A 7,043-nucleotide genomic window follows, 5' to 3' on the forward strand; every position below is an offset into this window, starting at 1 on the left:
TACATGTTTCCCCTGGTATCTGAAAGTAGACCTTTCCTACTAAAACTTTCTTAAGCCAGGATGGAGTAAAGCTAATGGATATACAAAATTAATCAAGATAAAGCACAGATGCTCACAGACACGGTTCAGAGCTATGGCTTCTGAGATGCTGAGTGTGGTTCCCAGGTAAGGAGCGCGGCGGGGCCCCTTCTTGCTGCGCTGTCCCTATAATGGCTCACCGCGAAACGAACACTGAGCACTATTAAGACTTCACTTTTTTTTTTTTCTGTAAAAGCAAAAACTCTCATTGGATTTCTTTTGGTTAGTGAAAATGGAAACAAATGTGGCTTGCAAAAGTGGCATAAAGCAAACTTTCCAAAAGCAGGGATACCTGTATGGTGGAAGAGCCTTTAGAGTGGTTCCAATGAAGTGCTTTGGGAGTTTAACAGAACGAAGGGTCATTCCCACCTGGGCTAACTCAGAATGTGTTCTTACAGAAGGCGCTATTTGAAGCAGAGCTTTTCAGGAGAACTGACTTCCCCATCACTGGCAGTCAGAACTGGAAGAGGGAAGCTATTCCAAGAAACAGCCGGAGCAAAGACTTAGAGATGAGAAAGAGTGGGTCACATCTGAGAGAGCATTCATTGGCCTGTATTTTTGGAGGGAGGGGAATGGCGCAGGAGGGTGGGCCTTCTGCCTAGAAAGATGCTTGGCAAACAAAATACGGGAGGCCTTGAATGCCAGCTGAAGGGCACTCGAATGTATGAATTGCTTATTTTGCGCCAGGCACTATATTCGAGTCACATACATGTGCTGTTCTATCTTTGCTGAAAAAAAAAAGAGGCAAGTGGCATTATGCCTATTTTTACAGAAGACAGCTGAGCGCTGAAAGTGTCCATTCCTTGCTCAGAATCACAGCGCTAGTAAGGGCCAGAGTGAGACAGAACTCGGCTGGCCGGGCTGTAAATCCACGCTCCGCGCAGCACAACGGCGCTCCTAACGGACCCAATTCCCCGGGCGGCAGGGACCCGCGGCCACCAGGTTCTGTCAGTCCCGCCTGGAAACGTCTGGCCCCGGCCCGGCTCTAAGGCTGATCACCGCTCATCGCGCTGCGTGGGGCCGCCGGTTGCCCGCTGCTCCTGCCTTTGTGTCCTCCTGCCACCGCTGCAGCTCTCCTTCTGCAAGATCGTGTCCCCTGACCTTCCGCCGGAGCAGCACGCGTGAGTGCGGGGTGAGTTGCTCATTGGCCCCCGAGGCCCTTCACAACCAGGCTCGACCAGTTTTTCCATCCTCACCCTGCAGGACTCCGCACCCCTCCTATACTCTCGGCACACCAACCTTTTCCAAAAATACCACCCCTTCCACACAAGACATCTCAGGATGGGAGGGGTGATGGGGAAGGGAGGTGAAGTGTATTTTGTATCCTGACCTAAATTCCTCAGAAATTACTCTAATCCCTAAGACTGTCCTGAGGCGAACTATGTTTGTTTGACAAGACCAACACACACAGACCCTTGTCTTTCGCCCAGACTTGCTGGCAAGGTCTCTAATTTCCCACTCTTTGCCTCCTTATTAATTAGCTGTGATTAGAACTATTTGTCATGATTGATTAGCTAAGGTTAAACCTCTTTGTCCTCCTGACACTTGCTAACTACAGAGAAAAACAGTTCCTGTTCAGATATCTGAGACTTCTCTTGAAGAACAACCTCTACTGCAAATTCTCCAGGAAGCCACGTGCCCACTCCATCCCGTGAAGGTCTGAGGCAAAACCACCCTCCTGAGTGAGGCACCCTGATACACATCTGGGCCACTCTCCTCGCTGCTTTAGCCAGAGTTACATCCACCTCTTTGCTTGGCGAGTTTTTGTCACTGATAGAAGCCACCCAACATTCCCTGACAGTTAGGCAGGTGGTCCTGAAGTCCACAGGCGCTACCACTTCCCCTCAGCCTCACTCAGCCCCTTGCTACGTGAACGTCTGTACTGATGCCCACGTAACTGGGCCTCCTTCAGCTGCCTCTGCCCTCACCCAGTCGCTGTGCTGAGACACGCTTCACTCCTACACACACACAACACCCAAACACATAATCAAACATCAATAATGTAGACTTCATGTAAAGCTTTCCTGTAGAAACGGAAAAGGGGGCTAAATTGTAGATCACACAACAAAACCTCAGTGTACCTTTCAACAGTCTTTCTCTTTTGCCTAAGCTTGTTCCTCCCGTTTCTTTCTGTCTCCCTCCTCCTTTATTATGTCTCACCCCAGGGTTCCTCTACATCCATAACCCACCCTCCCTTAGCAAAACGAAAGATCTCTTCCTGGACCCACCCTCCTTTAAAAGTATGGGAATGAGGTGCGATGGATTGATGATCATTCTTTACCTTATTTTTGGAGTTTTAATTCCAGTGTTATGCTTTTTTTTTAAATTGGGTTTTTCAAAGCTCATTTTAATCTTTACTGTCTTCTAATTTGAGCTAAACATTATATCATTTCAAATTAAAGTTTTGTTTTGCTTTCTCAACCACTTTTAAAACTTGTGTTCCCTTATATATATTTCCCCTGGATTCTAGGCAAGCAACATTAATTTCCTTCCATCTAGGTGAGGCCATAAAGAGTGAAGGACTTGCCAAGAGGTGCCCCTTCTGGACTTTTTAGTGAGGAAACACTCGGTTTCAAACACTCCAGTACAAGTTCACAGGAAGGGGCAGAGCAGAGATTTGCTCCGCCCAGCTTCCCTCTGCCCTCTGTGAACCAGGGGGAACTAGTTAGAGCGGGGCTTAGCTAAAGAAGCCTGCGGCTGTCATTCTGCATGGTCCCTTGGGTTCTGTTTTTAGCAAGTGTTCTGCCTGGGAAGATGCTAGAGAAGAACATTTTCGGGGGGCATGTGATTTATGAGCCATTGTCCACCCCTGAAATGTCCTGCTTTATTAAACTTACTGGCTTCACCAAATGGAAATGGATGCCTAAATGTGACTCGATGGAGCTTCTGGGTGTAAGTCACGTTAGGTAGCTCCCCTGACTTCATTCAGTTGTCTCCGCCGCCCCCTCCCCATCCTCCAGCGGCCTGCTGAGTTCCTTAGTGGAGCCTCACTGAATGGGTTGCTCTCTCCCTTTGAGGAGACAACTCGTTTGCGATCTCCTCAAACCCGCTTCAGGCTGGAGCAGTTGTGATGAGTGCTTTTTTGCCCAGAGACCGATGCTGGAGCATTCCTTCCCTCACCACCACGACGGTTCTGGATGTTAAGGCTTATGAAGAGCAAGGCAGAGGAGGGGAAGCAAATGTCTGAACGGGTAGTTCAGAGGAAATTAGGCAAATTCTAGGTGGTCCCCCTGGCCATGCAGACAGCCATGTGGGAGCGGCGGGCGGCCATCCCCTGAGGCAAGGCAGTGTAGCCAAGCAGGCCAGGGACAATCCTGCCTCTCAGCACAGCCACACAGCAGGCCCCCCACCACATGAGGGCACACACAGCCCACCCAGGGGGCACCCCTAGACATACAGCTCTGGTGACCAGAGGGGAGCTTGCTCCTGGGCCCCATAGGACATCTCCTACATAAGACTGCTTCTCGGAGATCAAGAAACATAACTGACCAACCTCACACACAGAAATAAGCACGGAGAATGCACAAAAAGGAGGAGACAGAGGAAAGCTTCCAAACGAAAAACATACGACAAAACCTCAGAAAGATTTCTCTTTTCCCCACTAGTCTCTCTGTCTGGGCCAAGACATAGCTCTATAATTAGCTCTCTTGTATCTGTGTATGTATGGATATTTGCACCATTTATCAGGTCCTTTATTTTTCTTTACTTAACTTTTTCTATCTGGTTGGTCAGTTTTTTCCCCCAGTTTTATTTAGCTATAATTGACAGCACTGTATAAAGTTAAGGTGTACAGCATGATTTGACTTACATATATTGTGAAATGATTACAAGTGTCAGGATATGGATGCACACAAAATAAAGAAAAAAAAGTGTGTTTTCCCCCCGTGATGAGACCTCTAAGGATTAACTCTCTTAATAATATTCAAATATACCATACACCACATAGTGTCAACTAAGATCTTTATACGATACATTACATACTTGGCACTCATTTATCTTATAAACTGGAAGTTTGTGCCTTTTGTGGTTGGTCAGTTTTAAGTGACACCTCCGACTCCCACCTGTTACTGATACACAATTAATGATATTATTTTACTTTTCCCTGTCTCTTTCCCTTTTCCTCTCATTTTTTTAGCTGTATGCTTCCTACTTGGCAGAACATAAAATAATGTTTACATTCTATTCTTTGACCTATATTCCATCCTCATTTTAGTCTTAGCTGTACTATTAAATATATTAAATGCTCACTGACAGTTATTTTGCTAAATTTTTCTAGTCATCTTTTGTTCAGATGAAGTTCATCTCCTGGTTGGTTTTTCAGGAAGGGCATGTGAGAGCAGTGTTCCCTTGTTACAGCATGTTAAAGCTGTGTTTCTATAGCCCTCATACTTGAAAATAGTTCAGCTGCGTAGAGAACCTTTGACTAAGAATTTACTTGACTTTTTCTTGAAATGATGTATCACTGTTGGCTTGAGAAGTGTGAGGTCACACTAATATTCTCACCTTCACACGTAAATCGATTATTTTGCCTAGTGGACTTCATGATTTTTTTCTTTTTCCTTAACAGCCAATAATTTTACTAGAATTGGTCTCAGAGTTGATCATCCCAGGTCTACTTTTACCATTTTTCTCTTATTTACAGAAAGTTCTTTCGGATTATATTATAAATACTAATTTTCCTCCATTGCTTTGTTCTCTTCCTCGTGCAGGATTCCAACAATATGTACGTTGAATTGTCTTTTCTCATCTTCCATTTCAAGTACTTACTCTCTGACCTGTTTTACTTCATATAATTTTCATTCTCTTGGTTGTTTCCTTCATTTTTTTCACTGATTTTTATTAAAATTCCACTTGAATCTTTTCTGCCTTAGATACATGGTGGTAATTTATTCTTCATTTCTGAAATGGTTTTGTCTTTTCCGTCAATTTCTGTCCTGATTTGATCAACTCTTGTGGCATTCTTTCCTATTTTTGTCCATTTCTGTTCTTAGGTTGTAAACTTCGGATCTAGATTTGATATGTACCCACATTATTATCTAATGCTTGTTTAAAAATGTTTAATTTTAGTTTGGAGCTTGTTCTCACGGTTTTGTTTGCTTTGTTTGTTTTCTTGAGGGATAATATTCATTAGGTGAAATGTTACCATTCAGCTTTTCTATTTTCTTCTCAGAGTAGTTTTATGTTGTGTTGGTTTGATTCTTTTAAAAGACACCTTCCCAGTTGAAAAGTGTTTCAATGTGCCAGTATAATGAAGTGCAAGTCCTTTAACAGATAGCGTTTTTCAGTGGTGGCAGTTGTGTGTATGCTGGGGTCAGGTCAGGTGACTCATTTCTCTTTTGTTTCTACAGGTGCCTTCATTTCCCCCCTCACTTCCTTCTTTCCCTTCACTGTCATGTCTTTAAGGGACACTGTCCCCTCATCAGCTTAGCTGCTTCCCTCTCAGAAACAATGCTTACCTGGAGCTGCCAGCCCCGGCTCCTTCCTGATAGCCAGACCCAGACTGTGTTCAGAATTTTGGCACTTTTTCTGTTAAGTTTAATTTTGCCCATGCTTTGTCTAGATCATCCATGAGTCTTTCCTCTTTTTCAAAGATTCTCTGACGCCTTGCATCTTCAACAGTGGAGTCTGCTACCTATCAATTTTCTAGTAAATTGATGTTTGTGGTACCCTGTCTCCTAGTATGTCCATAAAGGCATGGATTGTGTGCAGTTTTATACACACTCCTTGTACATCTCATGGGTTTTTTTTAAAGATGTGTGGACAGTCTGGTTCAGGCAGTTGGCATAATCCTCTGGACTCCAGCATAAAACTTATCTGTTATCTCTTATTCACAGAGATTTATCTCTGTTGATAAGTAGCTCCAATTCATTAATTTTCATGCATCCTAATTATCTATTAATTATACAATGTATTGATTCATCCTTTTACCGATGATTTACATTGCATTACTATTTCACTATTAAAAATGCTATAAAGAACAAATTTGTATACTGTTTTGTTTAGCATTTCCCTAGGGTACAGACCTATATGTCTAAAAAGTGCTGTAACATAATGTGTACATCTTCACCTTGACCAGATATTGCCTAATTGCTCTCAAAAATAGTTGTAATAATTTACAAGTCTACCAGCAGTGTTAAGAGAATTCTAATTTTCCTATACCCGTCTAATTCTTGAGCTTTACATTTTTGTCATTTTGATGGATGTGACATGTTACTCCCTGATGATTAGTGAAGGTTTGAGCTGTCTTTTCATTTCCTTACCCATCTATTAGGTTGTCTTCCTTGTTGATTTTAGTTCTTTGTACGTGCTAGAAATGAACACTTTCGAAATTCTGTATTTTGTAAATACACCTTCCAAGTTTGCACCTTTTTAACTTAAAGTTACACAGAAGTGTTAAAATTATAACATCATTAAACGATCGATTTTTCCCACTAACACGTCTGTTTATTTAATGTTTTATGCAATCCTTCTGACAACCTAAGTCATGAATGTACAACCTCATATTTTCACATAGAACTATATTTAATTCCTTGTCTTTCATGTTTACATCTTACCTGTTTATTTTTGTGTATAATGCCAGGTAATACTTTAATGTTTTCCTTTGTGGACAGTCAATTGCTCCAGCACCAAGTTCATATTTACGACGACTCCTCATCTCTTCAGTCAGCTGAGTCCACAGGGCCATTCACAATCTCTTTAACTACATCCTTTGAGTTTATCTCTCACCACGCCCTTCTACCATGGCATTACTTTCCTGTCAAACCGGACTACATATTGCATTTACTCTCCTTAAAATCTGCCAGATCTATGCTATTGTTCTCTCCACAAGTCATGTTCTCTTTTTTCCTTATGAAATCGTAGACGTCTTAATGAAAAAAAAATTGTCCAATTCATCTTGCATCCTCAATACTTAGCACTGATTGAGTAGATTTTCAAACGCTTTTCGATTTTATCCTGAATTTGAC

This window comes from Vicugna pacos, chromosome 29 (assembly GCF_048564905.1).
Source record: "Vicugna pacos chromosome 29, VicPac4, whole genome shotgun sequence".
NCBI classification, from domain to species: domain Eukaryota; kingdom Metazoa; phylum Chordata; class Mammalia; order Artiodactyla; family Camelidae; genus Vicugna; species Vicugna pacos.